This window comes from Mobula hypostoma, chromosome 11 (assembly GCF_963921235.1).
Source record: "Mobula hypostoma chromosome 11, sMobHyp1.1, whole genome shotgun sequence".
NCBI classification, from domain to species: domain Eukaryota; kingdom Metazoa; phylum Chordata; class Chondrichthyes; order Myliobatiformes; family Myliobatidae; genus Mobula; species Mobula hypostoma.
The window spans coordinates 105,441,809-105,454,664 of record NC_086107.1 but is presented as its reverse complement, the minus strand read 5'-3'; the positions used below and the strand labels follow the sequence as shown (position 1 = coordinate 105,454,664).

The 12,856-nt window shown below is 46.4% G+C and overlaps 1 pseudogene; it reads right to left on the bottom strand.

Moving 5' to 3' along the window:
- Positions 1-268: 268 nt before the first annotated feature.
- On the bottom strand, positions 269-11,406 carry LOC134354067 (parvalbumin, muscle-like; annotated as a pseudogene).
- Between the last annotated feature and the right edge of the window lie 1,450 nt (positions 11,407-12,856).

The window sequence follows — 12,856 nt, the reverse complement described above, 5'->3', positions numbered from 1 at the left end:
TGTAATCCTCTCGATCTCCAGCATCTGCAGTCCCTCTTGCATCTTATGTGTGGATGAATCTGCGTACGTGAATGAAATTATTTTTGCCTGCAACTCAGTCAGAATTCATTCAAGACAGAGGCTGATAGATTTCTGGACATGGGCAGAATTGGGAATGTAGGGAGAGTGTGATATTACTGATAGAATGGCCAAGCCAAATGATTCAGCAAACTCCAATCTCAATGATTCTGACTCTTTCATTCTTATTCTGAAAGAAACTATTTTGCTGTCAATGGACTGTCCTTGGCATTCGGTTAAAACCACTGTTGGCAGCATAACACATTCCACTCTTTATTCGCAGGGACAAAGCCAAGCCAAACATGAGCTCATAAAGAGATTTTATTGCAATTAAATAATTCCAGCACCTCGAGCACAGTGACAGTCCATTTGATAAAGCTTGATAAGTGCTGATCGATTTGAAGAATTGCAGAGATGTTTACGGGCGTTCAGTCGAAGGATGAGAGTATCGGCATAGGGGGATATCTTCATCAAATTTGATCCATCGAGGTTACCAGACTCTGGAATTCTGCAATTCCAAAACAACTCACTTCACCATTTTGTGTTCATTTTCGATCCTGCCGCAGCCCCTCCTCCAAGAGAGCCCAATGCAACAAACGGTCAGTGGGGACAACAGGTGACCATGACCTCATCCAGCTCCAAGCCCTTCCGCCGACGGGATGTGTGCATAGTCAGCAAAGCTGGCACTCATTTCCCTATCCCCAGATGCTGCCTGGGTTGGAGAACATACCTTATGAGGAGAGTATGAGCACGGTAGGGTTTTTCTCTCTGTTCCCCCAGTGAGGGTCAGTGTGTGTGTGTGACCTGTTCCCCCAGTGAGGGTCAGTGTGTGTGTGTGGGACCTGTTCCCCCAGTGAGGGTCAGTGTGTGTGTGTGGGACCTGATCCCCCAGTGAGGGTCAGTGTGTGTGTGTGTGTGTGTGACCTGTTCCCCCAGTGAGGGTCAGTGTGTGTGTGGGACCTGTTCCCCCAGTGAGGGTCAGTGTGTGTGTGACCTGTTCCCCCAGTGAGGGTCAGTGTGTGTGAGACCTGTTCCCCCAGTGAGGGTCAGTTGGTGTGGGACCTGTTCCCCCAGTGAGAGTCAGTGTGTGTGTGGGACCGGTTCCCCCAGTGAGCGTCAGTGTGTGTGTGGGACCTGTTCCCCCAGTGAGGGTCAGTGTGTGTGTGACCTGTTCCCCCAGTGAGGGTCAGTGTGTGTGAGACCTGTTCCCCCAGTGAGGGTCAGTTGGTGTGGGACCTGTTCCCCCAGTGAGAGTCAGTGTGTGTGTGGGACCTGTTCCCCCAGTGAGGGTCAGTGTGTGTGAGACCTGTTCCCCCAGTGAGGGTCAGTGTGTGTGTGGGACCTGTCCCCCTGTGAGGGTCAGTGTGTGTGTGTGGGACCGGTTCCCCCAGTGGGGGTCAGTCTGCACCCTTTCCAAGGCGAGTATTCTTTCGGTAATTTATATGCAGGCTGTGAATCGGGATTATAAATGTGAATAGAAATACTTGAGAACTTACCAGCACAATCAATCCTGCCGTCGCCATTTTCATCTCCAACGGAGACAAAGCTGTCTGTCTCAGCGTCGCTCAGCTCCCGGCTTGCGGGCAGAAACACCGAAGGAAGAGCCTTCAAACATAAGAGGGTCTATCAGCAAACCCGGACAGAGGGGGACATGTATGTACAGCACTATAGTGGATCAACCATACGTGTGCACATGGTTCATGCATGTGTGTCTTGGGCCTGACTTTAAGGTTGGATATCCTGTCAATGGTTATAGTTCCATTTTTCATGAATAACAGTTTTTCGGGAACCGTTATGAAACTGGCCCCTCACATAACTTTCCAGCCTCTTCTCTCTGTTCAGTATCTGTGCTGCGTTCTCACGCAAAAGCACAGGAGGAGTGGTAAGTTGTTCAACCCTCAAGCCTGCTCTGCCTGTTAACAAGATGGCGGCTGCTGTGATCCTTTGCCCCAAACTTCACTTGCCTTGCTGACTCGCATAACCCTCTGCATCTACCAAACACCCTCGTGACTATCGAGGCACACAAAGTGCTGGAGGAACACAGCAGGCCAGGCAGCATCTATGGGAACGAGTAAACCGTCGACGGTTCGGGCCGAGACCCTTCATCGGGACTGAAAAGGAAGGGAAGAGGTCAAAGTGAGAAGGTGGGGGGAGGGGAGGAAGACGTACAAGGCAGCAGGTGGTGGGTGAAACTGGGAGACGGGGAGGGGGTGAAGTAAAGAAAATGGGAAATGGATTGATGAAAGAGAGACAGGGCTGGAGAAGGGGAATCTGGTAGGAGAGGGTAGGACTGTGGAAGAACGGGAAGGGGGAGGAGCACTTGAGGGAGATGATGGGCAGGTAAGGAGTTAAGGTGAGAGAGGGGAACGGGAATGGGGAAATGGTGAAGGGTTGGGGAGGTGAATTACCAGAAGTTTGAGATATCAATGTTTATGCTATCCTCCTGACTGTGGATGGCAGGAGTCACTGCGATAAACTTTAGCTGCTGTTCCTCTCTAAGTACGGAACAGACTTGTGGACATTAGCCCGGGGTGGACTCACTGACATCCTGTAGCATTGTGTCAAGGCTCTCAGTCTTGTACTACAAGCTGCCTGTGATAGAGGACAACGTTCCCCATTTCTTTTTCCATGACATACTAACCTGATCATTACACAACACAGAACAGGAAGAGGCCATTCAGTCCATCATGTCTTTGCTGACCTTACTGCCAGTCTAACTAATCCCATCTCCCTGTAAGTGATCTGTTTCCCTCCATTCACTGCCTGTTTACATGACCATTAAAATGCCTCTTAAACACTTCCACCACTCTCCCTGGCGGTATTCTGGGCACCTACACTCTCTGTGCAAAGAAACTTGTCTCACGAATCTTCGTAAGATGTAGGAGCAGAATTATCCGAATCAGAATCAGGTTTATTGTCACCAGCATGTGTCGTGAAATTTGTTAACTTAGTAGCAGCAGTCAAATGCAATACATAACATAGAAGAAAAAAAGTAAAAATAAATAAATGAGTAAATCAATTTTTATACGAGGGGTGATTGATAAGTTTGTGGCCTAAGGTCGAAGGAGTCAATTTTAGAAAACCTAGCACATTTATTTTTCAACATAGTCCCCTCCTACATGTACACACTTAGTCCAGCGGTCATGGAGCATACGGATCCTGGACCTCCAGAAAGTGTCCACAGCAGGGGTGATTGATAAGTTCGTGGCCTAAGGTAGAAGGAGATGAGTTATTAACTTCAAACTTTCTGCATAATCGCTCAAAGAGTTGACCTGCATGTGCATGTAACGGGACCTGTATAACCCATCTCCTTCTACCTTAGGCCACAGACTTATCAATCACCCTATATATATATATATATATATATATATATATATATAAAAAGTTGAGGTAGTGCTCATGGGTTCAATGTCCATTTAGGAATCGGATGGCAGAGGGGAAGGAGCTGTTCCTGAATCGCTGAGTGTGTGCCTTCAGGCTTCTGTATCTCTTACCTGATGGTAACAGTGAGAAAAGGGCATGTCCTGGGTGCTGGAGGTCCTTAATAATGGATGCTGCCATTCTGAGACACTGCTCCTTGAAGATATCCTGTATACTTTGTAGGCTCGTACCCAAGATGGAGCCAATTAAATTTACAACCCCCTGCAGCTTCTTTCGGTCCTGTGCAGTAGTCCCTCCATACCAGACAGTGATGCAGCCTGTCAGAATGCTCTCCATGGTACATCTATAGAAGTTTTTGCGTGTACTTGTTGACATACCAAATCTCTTCAAACTCCAAATGAAGTATAGCCGCTGTCTTGCTTTCTTTATAGCTGCATCAATATGTTGGGACCAGGTTAGATCCTCAGAGATCTTGACACCTAGGAACTTGAATCTGCTCACTCTCTCCACTTCTGATCCTCCTGTGAGGATTGATACATGTTCTTTCATCTCATCCTCCCTGAAGTCCACAATCAGCTCTTTAATCTTACTGACATTGAGTGCCAGGTTGTTGCTGCGACACCACTCCACTAGTTGGTACAGGTCACGAGGCCATTTGCTCCATCGAGTTTGCTCTGCTGTTCCATCATGGCTGATTTATTTTCTCCCTCAATCCCATTCTCCTGCCTTCTCCCTGTAACCGTTGACATTCTTACTAATCAAGAACCAATCAACCTCCACTTCAAATATACCCAATGACTAGGCCTCCACAGACGCCTTGCGACAAAAGCACACACTCAGTGATCCAGGTACAGCTTCTTCCTCTCTGCCGTCCAATTTCTGAATGGAGATTGAACCTCACTATGTTTAAAGTTTCTATTTTTGCACAACTTATTTAGTATAAATAATATATATACTTACTGTAATTCATGTTTTTGTCTATTGTTATGTATTGCTGCCACAAAGGTAACAAATTACATGACATATGCCAGTGCTATTAAACCTGATTCTGATTCTTGAGGCCCATATCCCTCCAACACATTTCTATCCATTAACCTATATAAATGGCTTTTCAACCTGTCTCCAGCAATTTGTTCCTTCTTTCCATCATCTGCCGTGTGAAAATGTTTCTCCTCTGGTCCCTTTTAAGACTTACCCTCTTACCTTAAATCTATACATTTATACCTTCCTACTCTGGACAAAAGATTGTGGACATCCATCTTATCCATGTCCCTCATGGTTTTCTATATCTCTTAGGCTCCTATATTCCAATGAGAGATGTCCCAGCCTATCCAGCCTCCCCTTATAACTTAAGTCCTCCAAAATCCCATCAATCTTTCTTGCATCCTTTACAGCTTAAAGGCGTCCTACTGATTGACAATTTCATCTGTAACAAAAACACTATCTACCCACTCCATAGCTCTCATAATTATAAATAGATCTATCAGGTCACCCCTTCTGCCTTTAAGTCTGTCCAACTTACAACAGTACAGCACAGGAACACAGGTCATTTGGCCCACAAATGTTGTGCTGAACCAGCTAAAAATCAAATCGAAAATGCCCACAAACACTAATCCCTCCTACCTACACCATGTCCATATCCCTCCATCTTCCTTACATCCATGTGTCTATCCAAAAGTCTCTTAAAAGCCTCTAATGTATTTGCCTCTTCCACCATACCAGGCAGCACATTCCAGGCATCCACCACTCTCTGAGTAAAAAACTTACCCCTCACATCCCCTTTGAACCTACCCCTCTCACCTTCAATGCATGCCCTCTGGTATTAGACATCTCTACCCTGGGAAACAGATACTCCCTGTCTACTCTATCGCTGCCTCTCATAATCTTATAAACCTCTATTAGATCTCCCCTCTGCCACCACTGCTCCAGAGAAAACAACCTAAGTTTATCCAGCCTCTCATAATAGCACATACCCTCTAAACCAGGCAGCATCCTGCTAAACCTCTTCTGCACCCTCTCCAAAGCCTCAACATCCTTCCTGTAGTGAGGCGACCAGAACTGTATGTAATACTCCAAGTGTGGCCTAATCAGAGTTTTATAAAGTTGCAACACAACCTCTTGACTTTTGAGCTTCTCCTCATAGTTAATACTCTCCAATCCAGGCAACATCCTGGTGAACCTCTTCTGCACTTTGTGCGTTCTTGTACATCCCGAGCACTATCCATGACCTCACGTGATTTCCATGATACTCCCCCCTTCCACTCTTCAGTGCTCTCAACTCTTGTGATTTCATGTCAGTGCTTAAGGGAAAACTAAGAGTTGCCTACCTGAGCTCTCTCTTCTCTATGAAACCACTTCGATCGTCGTCGAGAATGGTGAACATTTTCGTGATCTCTTCAGGAGATTTCTTGGCGAGACCGGAAGTTTCAGAAAATTTCTTGAAGTGGAAGGAGCCCGGATCTGGAAGAGGGCAAAGCCATTAACGGAAGTGCATTGGAGGAAAGTTTTGAGTTGCTCAGAGTTTGGAACTGGAGGTGCATTGGGTAATGCCTCAGAACTCCAGGGATCCTCGTTGGATCCCAAACTCCTTTGCTGTTTCTCTGGAGTTTGCATGCTCTCACTGGGACCAGTTGGATGTCCTGGCTTCCTCCCGCATCCCCAAAATGCAGTGGTAGTTAAAACAGACCCGCCTTAATATATGTGAAGAACAAAATCAACGCAAGGAGAATGGCTGGGTCAATGAGAGATGGAATGAGTTGCAGAGCTACAGAAAATAAGGAAATGGGCAAGGGGATGGATGGGAGATGGGATTGTCCTGCTGGGAGCTGGCATCAAGGGCCCCTCCCACTCTGGACATTCTATATTCTTCCCCTCCCATCGGGCAAAAGCCTGAAAGGACAAACCACCAGGCTCAAGGTCAGCTTCGGATCCACGTTATCAAACTATTGAATGATCCCCTTGTACAATAAAATGGAGTCTTGGCTTCACAATCTACCTGCTCCTTAACCGTAGAACTTTAGACCATAAAACCGTAAGTCATAAGAGCAGAATTAGGCCACTCGGCCCATCGAGTCTGCTCCAACATTCCATCATGACTGACTTATTATCCCTCTCAACCCCATTCTCCTGTCTTCTACATGTAATCTTTGATGCCCTCACTAACCAAGAACCAATCAACCTCTGCTTTGAATTACTCAATGTCCTGGCCTCCATGGCTGTTCGTGGCAATGAATTCCACAGATTAACCACCCTCTGGCTAAAGCGATTCCTCCTCATCTCTGTTCTAAATGGACATCTCTCATTCCTGAGGTTGTGGGCCCTTGGTCCTAGACTCACCCACTAATGGAAACATCATCTCCACATCCACTGTCTAGGCCTTTCAATATTCGATAGGTCTCAATGCGATCCTCCCCCCAATTCTTCTAAACTCCAGTGATTACAGACCCGGAGCCATCAAATGCTCTTCATATGCTAGCCTTCTCATTCCCAGAATCATTCTCATGTACCTCCCCTGGACTCTCTCCAATGCCAGTAGGGACACGAAACTGCTCACAATACTCCAGGTGAGGTCTGACCAGTGCCTTACAGCCTCAGCATCACATCCTTGCTCTTAGATTCTAGTCCTCTCGAAAATTTTGCAAACATTGCATTTGCATCAAGGACACCACCCACCCAGCTAGCACACTTTTCGTCCCTCTTCCCTCCGGGAGAAGGCTCAGGAGCTTGAAGGCTTGTACGGCCAGATTTGGGAACAGCTTCTTTCCGACTGTGATAAGACTGCTGAACAGATCCTGACCCGGATCTGGGCTGTACCCTCCAAATATCCGGACCTGCCTCTCGGTTTTTTGCACTACCTTACTTCTCATTTTTCTATTTTCTATTTATGATTTATAATTAAAATTTTTAATATTTACTAATTTTTACTATTTTTAATATTTATAATCCAGGGAGCGGAAAGCGCAGAATCAAATATCGCTGCGATGATTGTACGTTCTAGTATCAATTGTTTGGTGACAATAAAGTATAAGTATTTGCCTTCCTCATCACTGACTCAACCTGCAAGTTAAACTTTAGAGAATCCTGCACAAGAACTCCCAAGTCCCTTTGCACCTCTGATTTTTTAATTTTCTCCCCGTTTAGAAATTAGTTTATGCCTTTACTCCTTCTATCAAAGTGCATGACCATACATTTCCCTATACTATATTCCAACTGCCACTTGTTTGCCCATTCTCCCAATATGTCCAAGTCTTTCTGCTTCCTCAACAATACCTGCCCTCCACCTATCTTTATATTGTCTACAAACTTGGCCACAAACCCATCAATTCCGTCATCCAAATCATTGACATATAATGTAAAAAGAAGCAGTCCCAATACCGACCCATGCAGAACACCAACAAGAATAAGTCCCCTTTATTCCGACTCTTCACCTCCTGCCAATCAGCCAATCTTCAGGTCTATGCTAGTATCTTTCTTGTAATACCATGAGCTCTTATCTTGTTAAGCAGCCTCATGTGTGGCAGCTTGTCAAAGGCCTTCTGAAAATCCAAGTACACAACATCCACTCTCCTTTGTCTATCCTGCCTGTTATTTCCTCTAAGAATTCCAACAGATTTGTCAGGGAAGATTTCCCCTTAAGGAAACTATGCTGACTTTGGGCAACACACATTAAAGTTGCTGGTGAATGCAGCAGGCCAGGCAGCATCTCTAGGAAGAGGTACAGTCGACGTTTCGGGCCAAGACCCTTCGTCAGAAACACAATTCCTCGTGTTTATGCTGACTTTGGGCTACTTTACGATGCCCCTCCAAGTAACACAAAACCTCATCCTTAAAAACGGATTCCAACATTTTCCCAACCACTGAAATCAGGCTAACTGGCCTATAATTTACTTTCTTCTGCCTCCCTCCCTTCTGAGAGTGGAGTGAAATTTGTAATTCTCCAGTTCTCCGGAACCATTCCAGAATCTTGTGATTCTTGAAAGATCATTACTAATGCCTCCACAATCTCATCAGCTACCTCTTTCAGAACCCTGGGGTGTAGTCCATCTACCTTCAGACCTTTCAGCTTCTGAAGAACTTTTCTCCTTAGTAATAGCAACTACACTCACCCTGCCTCTCGACCCTCTTGAATTTCTAGAGTACTGCTGGTGTCTTCCGCAGTGAAGACTGATGCAATATACTTATTTGTCATTTATTCTCATCCCCCATTACTACCTCTCCAGTGACATCCAATATCCATTCTTGCCTCTTTTACTCTTTATATATCTAAAATAACTTTTGGTATCCTCTTCAAGATTTTTGGTTTGCTTACCATCATATTTCATCTTTATTCTGCATTATGTTGGTATTTTTTCCTTGCACTACCTCGAGGTACTGATGTAATAAAACAATTTTGTTCTCTGAATCTTGTGACAATAATAAACCCATTTACCCATTGACTGGCCTCTCAAAGTCCAACCCTACATCTCCATCATGAGAGCTGGAAACAGGTAAGGTCAGTCAACAGGGTTCGAGTGCAGCTATACAGGCCGATCCCCCGTACAGTGGATTGCCGGAGTGTTGATGAACTCCAACCACACCATCGACTTCCGAGGTCGATGGAGATGCGAGGTCATCGATGGCCTTGGCTCCACTGAGGAGCTGAGGGCTCAAGACGAGAAGAACAGTTTACCAACTTCGATGGCCTCCTTCAGTGTCAGAAGAAATAAACACCAAGAGGAATTCTTCAGTGGGCAGCACAATAGCAGTTAGCGCAACGCTTTGGAGCTGTAAGATCGGGGTTCGATTCCCACCAGCGTCTGTAAGGAGTTTGTACCTCCTCCCCGTGACCGCGTGGGTTTCCTCGAGGCGCTCCCACAGTCCAAAGACGTGCAGTTAGGGTTAGTGAGCCGTGGACAGGCTAGGTTGGCACCAGGTGTGTGGTGCCAGCTTAGTGCGCCCAGAACTCTCAACTTGCGGCCTGCCCTGCGCAATCTTCACTGAGTTGATTCAAAGCGACACATTTCACTCTAGGTACCGATGTGCATGTGATTAATAAATAAATAAGGCTCACCTTTAAGAAGCTAATACACAGAGCAAGGTGTGGAGTGCTGGATAAAAAGAGATAATGTTACTACATACACTCAGTGGCCACTTTATTAGGTAACTCCTGTCCCTATATAAAATGGCCACTGAGTGTGCGTTCATGGTCTTCTGCTGCTGTAGCCCATCTACTTCAATGACTGACACGTTGTGTGTTCAGAGATGCTCTTCAGCACACCACTGTTGTAACGTGTGGCTATTTGAGTTACTGTCACTTTGCTGACAGCTTGAACCAGTCAGACAATTCTCCTCTGACCTCTCTTATTAACTTGGCATTTTCACAGGTAAAAGGCACAGAGCTGCCAATCACTAGATTTTTTTTTGGTTTTTCTCACCATTCTCTTTAAACTCTAGAGACTGTTGTGCGTGAAAATCCCAGGAGATCAGCAGTTTCTGAGATACTCAAACCACCCCATCTGGCACCAACAATCATTCCACAGTCAAAGTCACTTAGATCACACTTCTTCCCCATTCTGATGTCTAGTCTGAACAACAACTGAACCTCTTGGCCATGTCTGCGGGCTTTTACGCATTGAGTTGCTGCCACCTGATTGGCTGATTAGCTATTTGCATTAACGAGCAGGTGTACCTAATAAAGTGGCCACTGAGTGCATAATACATTTAAATGCTGATCATGAATCTACCAGACGAAAGCCCAACCGCACAGTGTTCGGACTGGGATTAGTACGTTGCAGAAGGTTTCAATGGACTGCTCGTGTGCTGTGCTCCCAGATCCAAGGGAGCGCATTGAAGCGATGCACGACTTCGGATTAGTGACCCCAGGTTACGCAGACTTCAGATGACGCCGGAACCCCATGAAAGAAAAGGACAGCAACAACGGAGGAGGGAGAAGAGGGAGATTTCCGCTGCGACATCTCCAGCGACGGGGAAATCGGTGATGCTCATCGTAAACCTGGTAATGGGAAGTGAGCAGACTCAGTGTATCTGGAATAAGTTTTGTCATGTATGGCGGTGGCACGGGAGATTGCAGTCTGCGGGAATCCGGAGCAGTGCTCAACCTGCTGGAGGCACTCAGTGGGCTGGGCAGCGTCTGCGGAAGCCGAACCCGAAACGTCGACAACTCGCTTACCTCCACAGGTGCCGCTCGACCTGCTGAGTACCCCCGGCAGACTTTTTGTTAAGCTTCAGCATGCATTTTGTCTCAGAAAGTGCTGGAGGAACTCAGAAGGTCAGTCCTGATGAGGGGTCTCGGCCTGAAACGTTGACAGTTTCTTCCTCTCCATAGATGCTGCCTGACCTGCCGACTTCCCCCAGAATTTTGGTGAAGGGTCTCGTCCCAAAACCCCAACTCTTTATATATTTCCAAAGATGCTGCCTTTCCTGCTGAGTTCCACCAGCATTTTGTGCATGTTACTCTGGATTTCCAGCGTCTGCAGAATCTCTTGTGTTTATTTATGTTGCTTTATTCACTAAATGAATTCCTCTGAGCTCCTGACAATTGGTCATTAACTCTCCCCACAAAGATCTCTCTGTTCCATACACTGCTGCTTTATTAAAAATCAACACTCGAAGCCTGAAACGAAAACAGAAAATGTGGGAGACCCTCAGCAAGTCAGGCAGCATCTGTGGAAAGAGAAGCAGTCAACACTTCGGGTCTGCGGCTGGTTTAACCCCTCCTGTGTGAAGTGCATTTTCCTTCCTATCTCACCATTGGCTCAAACCTCCAGCCTCTATAAAACATCGCAGGGAGCATCTCCATAGTTCTGGGCAACTTTATCTCTCCGGGACAATTGAAGTCAAAACTCTCTGAGCATTTAATCAGCTCCTGCTCCGCAGAAAGTTCACACTGGATTCTATTCTTAATAATTCCAATGACAACTCTTCCATGCAAACAATAAAACAGTACGATGGTATGTTTCAGATCAGTTAAAAACAGTACTTACACTCTGTTGCCCTTCTGTGACTGAGGAAGGTGGCTGTGGGTTGTATGCTTCTGCACCTTCTGATCACGCCTTACACTTTATATACCGAAGGAGACCGCCACTGTTTCCTTCAATGACAATTATAAGCAGGAGGAGACCAGCACAATGAAAAACAGTTAGGATGATTTCATAAAGGATCTGTTACAATCTGAATATACTGTGTTTACACTGCAGACAAAGCTGAACAGGAGGGGCCATGAAAGGTCGAGAGATCCCTGTTTCCTCTTGCCTAGAGCGGTAAACGTCCACAAGCAAACAAAAGCTGGTAACAAAGACAAGAATGCTGAAGAGCTCAGCCATTCAAGCAGCTTCTGTGGATAGAGAAATTGGTTAATGATTTGGTCTGAGGAACCCTTCCTCAGAAAAGATAAAAAGCATCTCACATCTGACATTGAGACACTCCCTCGGTACTGTCCCTCCGACAGTGCGGCGCTCCCTCGGTACCGTCCCTGCAACAGTGCGGCGCTCCCTTGGTACCGTCCCTCCGACAGTGCGGCGCTCCCTCGGTACCGTCCCTCCGACAGTGAGGTGCTCCCTCGGTACCGTCCCTCTGACAGTGAGACACTCCCTCAGTACTGTCCCTCTGACAGTGAGACACTCCCTCAGTACCGTCCCTCCGACAGTGAGACACTCCCTCAGTACCGTCCCTCCGACAGTGTGATACTCCCTCAGTACCGTCCCTCCAACAGTGAGATACTCCCTCAGTACTGCACTGTGGTGGAAATCTTGGTTAAGTGATCAATTGCTGGAACAGAGCCTAAATATTTAAATCAGTGAGTTTTCACAAACCAACCACTTTGAGACTGGTGCAAGCTTTTCAGCACAGAATGAATTGAAGTGGACAACAGGAAAATATTCTTCTGCAGTTCCTTTGTTTCCTGGTTTTAGTCAGTGGGAAAGTTGCCTTTTGTGTCAGGATGTGTGGGGGTTGTCAGAACGTGAGGGAACAGTCACTTTTGCTTTTTCCAACGTGTAGTTCCTGGGGGGACCCAGGATCAGCATTCCCCTCGGTATCAGTGCTGCAAAGGCAGCTGCCACTCTCTGTTAAGTCACTTAGCAATGAATAGGAAGTGCTTGGTTGGCCATAGAGTCATCAAGCAGAGAATTAGAACCTTTTACCTTGACCTTTGAACTTCGTAAGTCCAGCAGGTCAGGGCCAACCAGTAAGCCTGCACTGGCACTGATGCTAGACCCAAGAGATTCTGCAGATACAGGAAACCCTGAGCAACACACACAAGATGTGTGGCGGCGCAGTAGGGTAGTGGTTTTAGCACAATGGCTTTACAGTGCCCCTGATCACCGATTGGGGTTTGAATTTGTACGTTCCCCTCCTGATCACATCAGTTTCCTCCCGGTGCTCCGGTTTCCTCCCGCAGTCCAAAAACAGACGCACGGTT